At 35.2% G+C, this 16,464-nt stretch overlaps 1 protein-coding gene across 10 annotated transcripts in view; it reads right to left on the bottom strand.

Annotated features, from left to right (window-relative positions):
- The window catches only part of THSD7B (thrombospondin type 1 domain containing 7B), a 1,235,876-nt gene that overhangs the window by 195,062 nt on the left and 1,024,350 nt on the right, over positions 1-16,464 (bottom strand). The window lies entirely within an intron of this gene.

Raw genomic sequence — 16,464 nt, 5'->3', positions numbered from 1 at the left:
CAAAAGGCCTCAAACGATGAACCCAAGGAGGGCCACATCACATTACATAATAGTGAAAATGGCAAAGATTAAAGATAAAGAGAATTTTAAAAGCAGCAAGAGAGAAACAACTGTTACGCACAGGGTAATCCTCATAAGGCTATCAGTTGATTTTTTTAGCAGGAACTTGGCAGGCCAAAAAAGAGTCACATGATATATTCAAAGTGTTAAAAGGAAACAGACAAACAAAAGAAAATCTATACTCAAGAACACTATCCAACAAGATCATCATTCAGAATTAAAGGAGAGATAAGAGTTTTCCAAACAAAAATCAAAAAGCAGTAAACTTGCCTTAAAAGAAATGTTAAAGTAACTTCTTTTATTGGAAACAAAAGGCCATAAACAGAAAAAAAAAAAAAAAAAGAAGGGAGGTTAAAAAAAAAGATGTAAAATATGACAACATATACATGAAGTAGGGAGGGGAAAGTAAAAATGTTCTTTTAGAATGTGTTCAAACTTAAGTGACCACCAACTTAATATAGATTGCTATATATTTAGGATGTTAAAAATGCTATATATTTAGGATGTCATGGTAACCACAAACCAAAAACCTATAACAGATACACAAAAAATAAAGAGAAAGAAGGCCAAACATAGGACAACAGAAAGTCATCAATCACAGGAAGAAAGGAACACAGTAGTACATTAGTAACCAGAAAATAAGAAAATGGCAATAAGTATATCACTATCAATAATTATTCCCAATGGAAATGGGCTAAATGCTGTAGTCAAAAGATATAAATTAACAAAATAAATGAAAAGCAAGCTCCATCTATATGCTACCTATAAGAGACTCACTATAGACCTAAAGACACACACAAAGTAAAAGTGAGAAAAAAAAAGATATTCTATGCAAATTGAAGCGGAAAAAATCTGGCATGGCAAAACTTATATTAGACAAAATAGACTTTAAAGCAAAGACTTTATCAAGAGACAAAGAAGAGCACTAAATAATGATACAAGAATCAATCCAGTAATTAGATAATGGTACAAATCTATGCACCCGACATTGGAGCACCCAAATACATAAAGCAACTATTTGAAGATCTAAAAGTAGATGCTGACAATACAACAACAGTAGGAGACTTTAACATGCCACTTACATCAATTCATAGATAATCCAGGTGGAAAAATCAATAAACAGTAGGTTTGAATGACACATTAGACTAGATGGACATAAGATACATACAGAAAATTCCCCCCAAAACAACACAATGAATTATTTTCAAAGGCCAATCGAACATTCTTCAGGATAGATCACATGTGAGGTCACAAAGCAGGTCCCAATAAATTTAGGAAGACTGAAATCATACCAAGCATCTTTTCCAACCACAATGGTATGCAACTACAAACCAATTATTAGAAAAAGACTGGGGAAAAAAGAACACAAACACATGGAAGCTAAATAACATGCTACTGAACAACCAATGGGTCAGTGGAGAAATCACATCAATGGAGGAATTCTAAAAAGTACCTGACACAAATGAAAATACAATGCAATGATCCCCAAACTTTCCAATATAGTAAAAGGTGTTCTGAGAGGGAAATTTGTAGTGATACAGGCCTACCTCAAGAAACAAAAAATCCCCAACAATCTAATCTTATGCCTAAAGGAACTAGAAAAAGAACAAAGCAAGCCTAAAGTTAGAAGGAAGGAAATAAAAATAAGAATGGAAATAAATTAGAGAAAAAAAAATAGAAAGATAAATGAAACCAGGAGCTAGTTCTTTGGAAAGATAAACAAAATTGGTGAAATTTGGCAAGATTAAAAAAAAAGAGAGAGAGACAAGACCCCCAAATAAACAGAATCAGAAAAGAGGGAATGACAACTGACACCACAAATACACCAAGGATTATAAGAGACTACTATGAAAAAATTATAGGCCAACAAATTGGAAAAACTAGAAGAAATGGGTACATGTCCAGAAACATACTATCTTTCAAAACTACATTAGAAAGAAATTGAAAACCTGAACAGATTGATTACTAGGAACAAAATTAAATCAGTAATAATAATAAAAAAAAAAATTCCTAGCAGACCAAAGTCCAAGACCAGATGTATTCACAGGTAAATTCTACCAAACATTTAAAGAAGAGTTAATACCTATTCTCCTCAAATTACTACAAAAAAATAGAAGAGGAAGGAAAGATTCCATATGCATTTTGCAAGGCCAGCATCATCTTGATACCAAAAGCAGACAAAGACACTGCAAAAAATATAATAAATATATAAATAAACAAAGAAACAAGCTATGGGCCAATATCCCAATAAACATAGATGCAAAAATCCTCAACAAAATATTAAGAAACTGAATTCAATAATACATTAAAAGGAACATTTACCACGATCCAGTGGTATTTATTCCAGGGATGTGAGGATGGTTCAAAAGCCACAAATTAATGAATGTGATACACCACATCAACAAAACAAAGGATGAAAATGATAAGGTCATCTCAATATATACAGAAGAAGACCTGGACCAAGTTCAACATCCATTCATGATAAAAACTCTCAACAAAATGATTTTAGAGGGAACATACCTCAACACATTAAGATCATATATGACAAAGCCATCATTAACATCATACTCAATGGTGGAAGACAGAACATTTCTGTAACGTCAGAACAGAGACCACGATGTCCTTCTTAACCACCTTTATTTAACATGGTACTAGAAATCCTAGTCACAGCAGTTGGACAAAAATAAAAGACATCTAAATTGGTGAGAAAACACAAAACCGTTACTAATGGCAGATGACATGATATTATGCAAATAAAATCCAAAAGAAGGGAAAAAAAAACCTATTAGAATACATGAATCCAGTGTAGTCGCAGAATACAAAATACACAGAAATCTGCTGCTTCTATACACGAAAAGCAAAGTAGCAGAAAGAGAAATTAGCAATCCTATTTACAACTGCACCAAAATGAATAAAATACCTAAGAATAAACTGAACCAAGGAGGTGAAATACTTATACTCTGAAAGCTATAAAATGCTGATGAATGAAACTGAAGAAGCCACAGACAAATTGAAAGATATCCCCATGCTCATGGACTGGAAGAACCAATATTGTTAAAATGTTTATACTACCACAAGCAATGGACAGATTTAATGCAATCCCTATCAAAACACCAATAGCATTTTTCACAATATCTAACAAATACTAAAATTTGTATGGGACCACAAATGACTAGCCACATTGCCAAAAGCACTCTTAAGAAGAAAGAAAAAAGCTGTAGGTGTAACAGTCCCAGATTTCAAGATTTACTACAAAGCTCTAATAATCAAAACAGTATGGCACCAGCACAAAAAGAGACACCTATCAATAAAATAAAATAGGAGGCACAAAAATAAAGTAATGCTTATATGGTCGATTATTCTATGACAAAGAAAGCAAAAATATACAATGGGGCAAAGATGGCTTTTCAACAAATGGTTATGGGAAACTGGAAAACTATATGCAAAAGAATGAAACAGGACCACTTTCGTACACCATATACAAAAAGAAACAAAATGGTTTGAAGACCTAATGTGAGACCAGAAACCATAAAATTCCTAAAAGAAAACATAGGCAGTAATTTCTGAGACACTGACCTTAACTACATTTTTCTAGCCATGTCTCCTTAGTCAAGGGAAACCAAAGCAAAAATAAACTTTTGGGACTATAACAAATTAAAAAAAAAAACAAAAAACAACAAAAAAAAAAACTTTTGCACAGCAAAGGAACCAACAAAGCAAACAGGCAACCTACTGATTGTGAGAAGATATTTGCAAATAATATGACTATAAAGGGTTAATATCCAAACTATATGAAGAACTTCTACAACACAAGAAAAAATAATCCAATTAAAACATGAGCAAAAGACTTGAATAGACATTTTTCCAAAGAAGACATACAGATGGCCAACAGACACATAAAAAATGCTCAACATCATTCATCATCAGAGAAATGCAAATGAAAACCACAACAAGCTATCAAATCACACCTGTAAGAATGGCTAGTATCAAAAGGACAAGTAATAACAAGTGTTGTCAAGGATGTGGAGAAAAAGTACCCTCATGCATCACTGGTGGGAATATAAATTGGTGATGCCACTGCGGAGAACAGTATGGGGTTTCCTCAAAAAATTAAAAATTGAAATACCATATCATCCAGTAATCCCACTACTGGGTATTTACTCAAGGAAAACAAAAACACTAATTGGAAAAGACATATGCACCCCTGTTTATACCTGCATTATTTCAAATAGCTGAAATACAGAAGCAACCCATGTGCCTGCCCATTGATTGATGAATAAAGAAGTGGTGTATGTACAATGGGATACTGCTCAGCAATATCTAAAAAAAGAATGAGATCTTTCCATCTATGACAATATGGATAGATCTAGAAGGTATTGTTCTAAATCAAGTAAGTCAGGCAAAGACAAATACCATAGGATTTCACTTGTATGTGGAAACTAAAAACCAAACACATAAAATGGGCAGAAATAGACCCATAAATACAGAGAACAAACCAACGGTTACCATAGGGGAGGGTGATGAAAGGATGGACAAAATGAATGAAAGGGGTGGGAGGTATGGGCTTCGAGTTATGAGATGTGTAAGTCATGGGGAAGAACATTACAGAATAGGGAATTCAGTAAATAGTATTTTAATAGCATTGTATGGTGATAGATGGTACCTACACTTGCGAAGATAATGTGAGATACAGAGTTGTTGAACCAGTGTTGTGTACATGAACATAATGTAACCTTGTATATTAACTTTATTTCAATAATAGTAAAAGAAAAGGACACAGTGTCCATGATAGAACATTAGGTGTGAAACTACCACCACCACCACAACAAAGAAGGGAGGAGATTATTTGGAGTGGGCTTGACTTAATGAGATGAAAACCCTCATGAGAGTATCTGGGATATTTTTGTGGAGGAAGAGATTTTCTGTTGGCCTTAAAGATACAAACAGCTGTGGATAAAAGGCCTGGGTAGTGGCCACATTGCAGGGACTGAAAGCACTCTCCAGGATCTGAGGGCAGCCTCTGACTGTCAACCAGTAAGAAAGCAGGGACCTCAGCCCTACAGTGCATGTAGATGAACTGTGCCAAGAATTCCAAGGGAGCTTGGAAGAAGAGCTTTCCCCAGTCAAGCGTCTGATGAGACCCTAGCCTTGGTCTCCATCTTAACTATAGCCTCTTGAGACTCTTAAGCAGAGAATCTAAGAAAGTCATTCCTGTACTCTTGACCCATGGAGACAGAGATAATAAATGTTTTGAGCTGTTAAGTCTGTGATAATTTATGCAATTGAAAATTAACATATCATCCCCAATGAAAATTTGTTATCTTAGACCTTCCTCTGTCATTGTATACATATATTAAGAAGTGTACTAAGTTCCAATTGTTGAAACATCCCAAATGTGTCCTTTACTCTTAAATTCCTTTGTCAGACCTTGGTTCAAGACCTTACTGTTTCTGGCCCAGAATACTACAATATTCTCTACACTTTTCCCTAATCATTCCCTTTTATTATTGGTCAAACACTCTGAAGAAAAAGTTACTTTTCTAAAAGAAATAACTTATGCTACTCCTACTTTTAAAACCTTAGCTGATTCTTCATTTGCTTGAAAATAAACTGCCAAGTACTTTGCAAAATCTTTAAGATTCTTTACAAGCCACTCTAAACAAAGGCTTTCAACTCTAGCTGTAAAATATATTTCCCCTGCCCAGGACATACTGCAGATCAACTTGATCAGAAATGTCACAGATTGAGACCTAGAGAAATACGCAGGGGAGTCTACTGTGCAGTCAAGGCTGAGGGCCACCTCTGTAACTCATTCTTTTGCCCTTCCCTCCCTTGAATTGTGAAATCTGTCCACATAGACTAATTCCTTTTCTCCAGTAATCTCTATGCTTTTCCTCATGAAAAAATGTTCTCTTACCAGCTTAGCCTCCCACTTACTTGCATTACATCGGGCACTCTTTTGCCAACAGCATCAACCACCTGGCGCCACTGTTCTTCTGCCCGCCAGTCTGGCAAAACTTCAGACCTAGACTGGTCCAACTGTTTTCCTACTCTGCTTAACCCTGGACTACCAGGCAGAGAAGAAGAAAATGCTAATTGTATGCTTGTGACACTGCAGTGTGTGGTATCCTATCCATCTTCAGTCAACCATGTTCTCACACTGACTGGAGGTTCTTCTGAGGTTCCTCTCTCTCCCATTCCATATTACAGCTTGTTTACGCCTTCGCCATGTCCTCAAGCTTTCAAGATCTCATCTCTTCTTTACCGGAGAAAAACAGAAATAAGAACTCCTTCAATTTTCTGTGAATATGTCTGTATGGATTCCCTTATTTTTCTTCTCTCTTCATATGATAATGGAAAAGGCATTCATTTTCCTATATAGGGCACATTTTTACCACTGAAGTTCTCTATAAGCTCTTTCAAGACCTTGTTTCCTTGACCGTATTCCTCCCTTCTCCCCATATCTGTTTTTCTATATGTTTGCGTAAATATATACTATATACCTACTTTAAGTTACATATATCATTTTATATATATATTGTTATAGATATGAAATATATAGATATTTTTAAGTTCTATTTCTCTTCCATTAATATTAGAATGGTTTTACATTCCCCAAATAATACTCAGTGACAAGACAGAGTACAACAAACATCTAGGGATCATCAGAAAGGATCCTTGTGAGGTTAAGGAAAATCACTCTATTTGAGATTTAAAAAAAAAAAAAATTTAATATTTATTTATTTTTGAGACAGAGAGAGACAGAGCATGAACAGGGGAGGGGCAGAGAGAGAGGGAGACACAGAATCGGAAACAGGCTCCAGGCTCTGAGCCTGGAGCCCCTCTATTTGAGATTATTAAAAGACTAATTTTCTCTACTGTTTTACATAACTTTAATTCTACTATCCTTTGCTAAGAGCTTTGAGTATTAATTTAGTATTAGGTACATAACAAATGCTAATATAAGATTATAGACCCCATAAGCATTACTTGATTTTATAGAGAAACTGAGTCACAAAAGGATTCCATTTGCTACTTAAAGAAAACAGCAGGAGGGGCACCTGGGTGGCTCAGTTGGCTAAGGGCCCAACTTCGGCTCAGGTCATGATCTCACGGTTTGTGAGTTTGAGCTCCTTGTCGGGCTTTGTGCAGACAGCTCAGAGCCTGGAGCCTGCTTCTGATTCTGTCTCCTTCTCTCTCTGCCCCTCCCCACTTGTGCTCTGTCTCTCAGAAAAAAATAAATGTAAAAAAATTTTCTTTAAATATAAAAAAAAGAAAACAGCAGGACTAGTAATTAAGTGGAATTAATTTTCCTGGCATACAAGTTTCAAATATAAAAATCCAGGGGACTTTATATAAATAACTTCTAAATATTTTAGTGACTACATAGATCCCATTTTAAAGAAGATTTTGAATTAGATGCCCTTTTAATTCAATGAGATTTTTAAATCATTTTCACCTACACTTGCGTGATGAAGGATTTGGAGAGCCTCTAGCAACATTTTTTTTTTCTTTCTTTCACCCAAAGACATAAACCCAGAGGATCTCTGTGAAAGTCAAGGTCATAAATTCAATAAGTATAAAATAATTTTGAAATTAAACAGGATTAAGCAACAGTGACATTTATTTTTCAGGAAAGTTATTTTCAGGCTAGAGTATACCCCAAAGGAAAGCCCACAGTGAGAACCATTAATAATTGCATATTCTTATACCTATCTCATAATTGAAAGGATTAGTTTTACCCACATACTTAGAGTTTTTGGCAACAGAATATGATCAAATATGACTACGTACAAGGTTAACCTGCCATAGGAGAATTCCAATTCCTGACTATGGAAACTTCACTAATGTTTTAAAAACTCATTTACATAAAATATACCACAGAATAGCTTCACTGGCAACATTCATAAATCTAAATCCAATTGCTGTGAAAGAAGCAGTTTTTCTGCCAAAAATATTTTACACCACAATTTATATGCAGAGTACATTGCTTGGACCATCAGATTACTTGGCCAAGGGATGCTTCACATTCCATTTTAGTTACCCATATGCATATGAAGCTAGGGATGAATTAGTGATTACAGAATTACCAATAGAGCATATATCGAACATTGTGACTTTGTAAAGTACAAACATTACACATAATAGGTGTCCAAAAAGTATTGTTGATATTATGGAAAAAGAGGAGCTGAATAGGACCCATTAATAGTACCTCTATCTATATTATAACTAAAGGAATTTATTTAATAACTTAAACATCCAATGGGACTGAAGCCCAGAAACCTGAAATGACTTTTCTATCAATATTACTAATCACAAATTTTGCTGTTTAGGTAAGTACAGTGAACATAGGTGAAAATACAGCTCTCTGAATCAGGTCATCTGACTGATGAAACTACTTCCTAATTCATTACCTACTGTGCATTTGTTTCCTCCATCATTCAAGTGGTAACACATCCCCTACCCACCCCCCAAAACAACAACAACAACAAGAAGATCGGTTTTTGGAGGTTGTAAAATATTGAGGATATTAAGTCTGAGGAAATAACCTAGATCAATTTACTTGTATTTTCCTATTGTATAAAATAACAGCAAACATTTTAACTAGAAAGTGTGTGTTCTATTTACTGACACTTGGCTAAAATAATGAGAACACAGTTCTAACAGTAAGACAGGGAAAAAAAAATTCTGATCCTCTTTTCCTCACTTCCAAGTGAGGATCTGGGAGCACCTTATGAGTTAAAATGAGATCATTTCTTAATATTTAATGATTTACTATTTCAATTTACACATTTTAGTACTACTACTTATCTAATAATATACCATACTGAGAAGTATCTGATGACTTGAGTCAAAGTAGTTTTAAGTATTTGTTTAGGAGAGGTGTGCAGAAAACTGGAGGCAAATGTTTTGTCCATGTTGTAAGACAAACAACTTGAGAAATTGGATCAATACTTTGCCATTGTTCTCAGGGGAAGAACTGACTATATTAAACATTTAAAATCTCAATCCATTAGTGTGTGGAAAGGTAGGTCAAACTCCATAAGATTACCAGCTTGCTTTGGTGAATTTTATCTTGGTCTAGGAATACCATTCCTAAATAGCAGTTACGTTCTTTCAAAGATGGTTACAACTCTGTTTAGGTGTCTGTGGAGCCTGAGACAGGAAAGTTGGAAAGCCCTGGAATTATCATCATCTGTTTTCTTTTAAATTCTGAGTTATTAAAACAAAGTTTCCAAAAGTACTCTCTACTACCAGAAAAATATCTTTATTGCATAGAACTTTTTAGGACATTAGCATAGCCTCTTTTATGTGAAACCTTATAAAATGATGGTTGTGAAATTGCAAATAACAAAGTATATTCTTTGGACCGACAGCCTAACCGGATACCTGGAATATAGCAGATTTAGAAGTTATACAAAGTTTAAACACTCACATTGACAAAAGAGTTTTCCTAGATTCTTTAAACTGAAATATTTCATTGCATAATTACTTATTAAATTTTATTACATCTACCAAAAAAAAGTCATTTAAGAATCAACTAGTTTCTATAATCAAAAATATAATCTACTGATTTACTTTATTTTAGATGTAGATACGCTATGCAAAGTCATGAAGACCAAAAACTTCATTTTACAGACTGGTCAGAAATAGAAAGGGAACTCAAACCCAGACTTGACTGAGATACTTAGCTCACTAGCAAATAGAAAAAAAATCATTATATGGCCCCAGAATGTTCTCTTTAATGCTGGAGTAATAGAATAGAAAGTCAACCCTGCCCTTAAATTCATATTTTGGAAGACTTCAGTCTTATAAATGAGAAAAAGAAGGAATATAATTAACTACTTAAATTATAAGATACGAATACTATATGCCAATTTTAACATACTATAAGGTAACACAGATGCATATTCTAGCTTTACTTTTTAAATAATTCACGTGAACATATTTATTGGCATAATTTGTGGTAGACACAGGTTTTGGACTAATTGCTGGAGATGGTCCACTTGCCATAACTAAATGTATCAGTGTCAATTTAGTCAATCAACCAAATCATATAAAGAACCAATCTTTTAAATTGATTTGTCCAGGCAATTTAATCAAGATGGTCTCTCTAGTTGTTCACACAGAGTTTCACATGAACAATCTTGCACCAAGTTCCTCCAAGCAGGCAAAAGAGATGTTTTACTCTCAAAATACATGGAGGAAATTAAGGACAAATGGAACACTGGATACAGAACAATTTGAACTGTTGAATTAGGGCAGTATATACTAAAGGGATTTTCTACCAATACTGCAAATATGTGCTGTTAAAATTCGTGACTGAATGCTTTAACCACATAATAAAGTTGGCAGCTGAAATCCTACAAAGATACACAGATTATTAACAAACTAGTATTACTAACTCGTAGAACTGTGCCTGCAAGAGACAGTATGAAGTCCTGTCATTACATCTCCTTGCTCTGAAAACTCTCGACTTGAATCACACTAAACTTCTCTATATTTCCTTTACAAAATCCTGCAAGCTGATCTGAGAGGGTGCCTCGTATTCATCAGTGCTGTTGGCCAAGTATTTTAAAATCTACTCCTGAACACCTGGTATGATTACATTTCACTGCTCCTTGTAGTTAGGTGTGATCTTTTAATTTGGTTTAGCCAATGAAACATGCCACTTCTAGGTGGAGGCCTTAAGAGTCCAAGTGTAATTTGCATACTCTTTCTTTGCCTTAGGTCACAAGGACCAAAAATGTTATAGAGAGTGGCAGTTCCATTAGCTAGTGTCCTGGAGTGAAGCAGAGCCCCTAGCCAATCCTGGACGGAGGTGAATAGTGAGTGATCTTTGTGGCTTTCAACCACTGTCACCTTGAAATATCGGTTACATTTGTTATTGTACCAGAACCTGTCTCATCCTGATGGATCTACCTTGGCATAGCACAGATAAAGTGGGAAGTCCAATGGAACAAAGAGCATTTTGAGAACCTATATGTAATGTCCTGAGAAAATAAAATTAAGCCTTATCAAGCACTTAGCATACTTTGAAAGGTAACAGCATCAAATGAGAATGTGACCTTGAAAAAGTTGAACCTATAGATATGTAATTCAGGGAAGTTTATAATTTATTATTTAAAAAAGCACTGGAGATATGGATTATAAATCAAGGTCTACCCTTATGTGATCTGGAATAAAATATTAAATCCTAATAGTTCAGTCTCCTCAAGTGAAAATAAAAATGTAACAATACTTGTCCTTTTTCACTCCCTTTAACACTGTAAGGTCAAAAAATATAAGCAGGCCTCTGTGGAAAAAAAAATTAACAGACAGCACAAATGACATGGTAATATTTTTGCCACTACCAAAAGCTGTATAACAAGGTAAAATTGTTTTTGCCTTACCTTGTTTTTAGTGCTAGTGATTGATGGAGAATATAATTCTGTAAACATGTTTTAGTAAAAAAAAAAAAAAAAAAAAAAACCATAATAATTTTCACATTTCTCATTCCAAATCATTTTCGTGTAAATTAAAAGCTAGGGTAGCATTGACAAAATGAGAGATCCTGTCTTGCATCAGTAAATCAGTTGTTTGAGTCCATCTTTGTCTTTCCAAGTCTGCCACCAGCCAAGGCCAGGCACTCATTATCTCTCACCTGGACTATTATAATGGCTCCTTAACTGCCTTCATGTCTCCAATCTCTTCTCATCCATTCAGGTCTGCTCAGTCCCTGTGTTAATGTCCCAAAGCCTGTTTAATGTCCTAAATATATCATGGCCTAACTTTAAATAATCTCTAAAGCATGGCAAAGTTTTGATAAAAAGGTGATCCAGGCAGGAGGGATACCACAAGTTAAATTAAGAGGATGCATAGGGGCACCTGCGTGGCTTAGTCTGTGAAGCATCCAACTCTTGATTTAACTCAGGTCATGATCTCACGGTTCATGAGATGGAGACCATGTCAGGCTCTGTGCTGAGTATGGAGCCTGCTTGGGATTCTCTCTCTCCTTCTCTGCCCCTCCCCCACCCCCCCCCTCCATATATATATATATATATATATATGTATATTTATGCGTGTATATATGTATATTTACACGTATATACGTATATATATGTATATATATACGTATATATATATACATTTATATTATATATATATATATATAATTTTTTAAAGATGCAAATGGACCTAAAATGTTCACAAGTCCATGGAGAAATCTTCTGTACAACAATCTGCAATCTGAGGTGGGGAAAAGTATAATATTGGCTAGGTCAGGTGGGGCTATACTAGAAAGTCATGCTGGAGGGCTTAGAAAGTTGATTAAGAATTGTGATATTAATTCAGGTGTGCTATTGAAGAAAAGACATCTTGAAAACAGTACCTTCTTAAAAGGTGATTTGAAAATTCAGAACTTAAGTGACAGATGGCTAGGACTTAGACTAAAAGACCATTAGGTGTAATAGATATATATTACACTTACTTATATATGTTGTTAGAGAATGATATAATGAAATATGATTGACTATTACTTATAATTAACTAGCTCTGACATGTACACATGGCTAATATACTGTCTAAATGGAAATGATTATCTTCAAAATGACCAATGAACCAGCTCTTTAAATAGTAACTTCATTTCCCAAGTGTTAAGACAGGTTTAATACAACAAATTGTAACCATAAGCAATGGCCAGTTTATGGGATAGATGCTTGTAAGTATCCCACGGGATTCAGAAATAGGTGAGCTTAGAAGAAAAGTATCCTTTTTGCTTCATCTTATAGGTCCCTAAAGGAAGCTCTGACATGAATCCAGACATAGTATTAAACCAGCATATTGAATTTATTCATTATCTATTTGCTTATTTATATATCTATTTTGAGACTAAGAGTTCAATGTTGGGGGGTTTCATATGAAAATAAAGATTTCTGGCTTTTCTTGAAAACATGGAGGATCTGGAAATACCTGGGTCCTGATTCTAACATTGCAATAATTGGCTGAAACTGAGTAGGGTCAGAGGCTCTTCAGGTGAAATACGGCATAGCAGTCTTCTACAGTACATGAGAGTGATAGTTTATATTTCTAGACCAAGGCTTTCTTTCCCCTCAACATAAGGCAAAAACTGAACTCACAATTCTAATATGAAAACAGATGAAGGGGGTGCTGCTTGTATTCTAGGGAAAAGTAAAAGATAAAGATGCCCATAAATCAGGGCTCATCCTACTCATTACATGAAGGCATCTAAGAGGAATTTAACTAGAAATCCCTACCTTGGAAAAGGGCAAAACAAGAAAAATTCCTAGACTGTAAGCTTCATTAGGAGATTTTAGTTCTACTACCATCAGTACCCTGCATATTATTCACACCAGCACTTAAACGTAACTCCTAAAGGTGTCAACAAGAGACATCAAAAACACCTATAACAGTATGAATATCTAAAATGAGATGGATGAAGGTGTTTTCCATTCAGAGCCAACTGTCTCCAATCTCTGTAGCCCAGAGCGAAGCTCGCAAGTGATAAGGTGTGCATGAGACAAATTTCAAAGATGAAGTTGTTTCATGTTTGTTGGAATTTTGGGTCATTCAATGATTTGTATTCATAAACAACAAAACATGTTATTATAAATTCTAAATTATGGAGTAGATGATGAAGAAAATTTGCCTCCAAAAGTTTGCTTTTGCCAAAGAACTGCATGTTTCACTGAACTAATGCAGAAATCAATGTACTGGAATGAATTCACAGTACATTAACTCCTTGCAAGTTACTGTAAAAAACTTTGAAATATCACCAAGGTGTAAAATTAAATATGACTCCCTGCCTTGATTTATATTGAAAGCTGGCAATGGTGAATGTGTTTCACTTACCATTAAATTTGTTTCCTAATGGATTGTGCATCACCCAATCCAGAGATTTAGGCTTTTCTCATCTTCTATAGACCAAGAGCTACCTTATGATTGTGTTTAATAATATACCAGCTAAAGGAAAAAGTTATGCAGTGAGATACCTGTATTTTTTTCCTCTAAGAAAACACAAATAGTCAATAATCTTCTAGTTATACTAATAGTGTCAATTCAATAAAAGATAAGACCTTTCCAAACTATGAAAAAGTCTCAAGAGTGACCAGAAATACTCCTCTGAGGAGAAAACAAAGGAAGAGATAAAGATTATTTGTCTCCTAGTGCTCTCATAACAAATCGCCACCAACTTTGTGGCTTACAACACTGAATATGTATTCTCTCTGTTCAGGAGTTGGTAAGGCTGTGCTGCCTCCTGAGTCTAGGAGAAAATCCTTCCTTTCCTTTCCAGTTTCTTGGGGTTTCAGGTGCTACCTGGCTCTTGGCAGCATGCCTCCAATTCCTGCCTTCTCTTCACATGGCCATCTTCCCTGTGCCCCACAGCTCTTTCTGCTTTCTCTTAAGGACACCAGTCACTGGATTTAGAACTCCCCCTAAATTTAGGATCAGCTCATCTCAATTTCCTTAATTTTACCTCTAAAGATGCTATTTGCAAATAAGTTCACATTCACAAATAGCATGAGTTAGGACTTAAACCTATCTTTTGGCGGGGGCATAAGCCACTGGAGAGAGGAATAATGACTATGATAAGGAAAAAAAAATGTAACACATGGATGAGAACCTTGCCTTTTAGATCAAACCAACCGAGGCCTATATTCCACTTTAATATGAACTAAATTTTCTAACCTTCAATTTCATCATCCATAAGAAAGATTGGGAAAGTACAGCTTACAAAGTCAAATCCAGCATCTGCCTGTTTTTGTAAATACAATTTACTGGAACAAAGCCATACCCATTTAAGTGCTGTGTATGGTGGGTTTTGTGCTACAATAGCAGAAGTGACTGGTCTCAACAGAGTTAGTATGAGGTACAAAGTCAGAATATTTACTATCGGGACCTTTATAAAAAAAAAAAAGGTTTGCAAATTCTGATTTATAAGATGGGAATGGCAGTACTTCCTACATAAGAAGATCGCATGAAAGCTCTAAGTAGTGCTAACCACACAAGCAAGCACCCAGTTGGATGTTTCTAGGAGAGATGCAAAGTGCCATGTTGCATAATAGCATGGGCTTAGAAATGAGAAAGACTGGAGTTCAAAGTCAGGCAGACCACTTCTTAATAGTGGTATTAATTTGTGCCTGTCACTGACCATCTTCAAGCCTTGATTTTCTCATCTACACAATGGAGGTAATTATTACACCAACTTCAAATAACTGGTCTGTAAATTAGAGATTTTGAACAAAGGGTTAACCAATACTGCTACTGTTATTATTCTCCAATATAGAAGATATAACATCATCTTAAGTATAGGAGATTGGATGAGAGGTAAGAAGATAGTTCAGCTTGAGAAATCCTTTAAAAGGAGAAGATCCACATCTGGAGTTTTCAAGAATGAGATTTTCTCCTCAAGGCCCAAACCTATGAGGCATGTAGGAATGGGTAGAGTGCTTGAGTGTATTTAGATCAAGAAAATAGAACAGGTAATGATGAGCTTTTGGTATTTGCCAATTAATAGTTCATTAAAGCAGGCATATCAAAATATTGAGCAGAGCTTGAAGGCACATAAAGATGAGGATGAAGTCACAAGACCATAAAAACAGTTACAATGAACTCATTATCATTCCCCACCCCTCAGCCCTAACCAATCACATTTCTCCTTTTAGGTTCCCTCTATCCTGCTCCTATATTAAAGTCCAAGCTCCTTGACATGACTTACGCAACTTCCCTCATCTGTTATTTCCAGGTCTCTCCATTGGCATTTAAGGTTCATCAAATTCTGTAAATTCACAATGCTCAACATGTGGTGATAATATGATGAAGTGAAGATATAGTTCAGGAAGCACTGAAGACAGCTTCCTTTATTTTTACTGCATGCAGTACACAAGAATCTTAGCTTTACAGGTATCTCTTTCCAATCATCATCAGCTCTGAAGGAAGCAGAGGATATACCTGTATATATTTGGAGTATACCTCTGGTACAAGTACTGAATTATTCTAACTGAAGTTAAAATGCACTACCTTATCCTTCCAATGTCCCCAAAGACAGAGACACAGATAGATAAAACCCTCAATTCTTCTCACTCAAGAGAGCTGAGGTGGTACTAACTAAGGTATTTTAAGGCCTGAAATCTTGTTTTGTATTGGCTGGAAATGATTAGATGAAACCAGTCCCTATTAGGATATACACAAAAATCAGGGACACAATAAAAAGACCACTGAGGTAAAAATTACTCTCTGGCTTTGATTCTGCATGTGAGACTCAAAATCTGAGAGGTGTCAGCCGTACAATTCTGTATGTAGAGATGGAGAAAATGGAGAGTGAAAAGAAGAAAGAGTTGGAGGAATAAAACATTCTCACCAAAGTCTACCAACTATTGATTTTTGATGTATTTCTCATTTTTG

This window comes from Acinonyx jubatus, chromosome C1 (assembly GCF_027475565.1).
Source record: "Acinonyx jubatus isolate Ajub_Pintada_27869175 chromosome C1, VMU_Ajub_asm_v1.0, whole genome shotgun sequence".
NCBI classification, from domain to species: Eukaryota; Metazoa; Chordata; class Mammalia; order Carnivora; family Felidae; genus Acinonyx; species Acinonyx jubatus.
The sequence above is the reverse complement of the archived record's forward strand: the minus strand, read 5'-3'. Positions and strand labels throughout refer to the sequence as shown.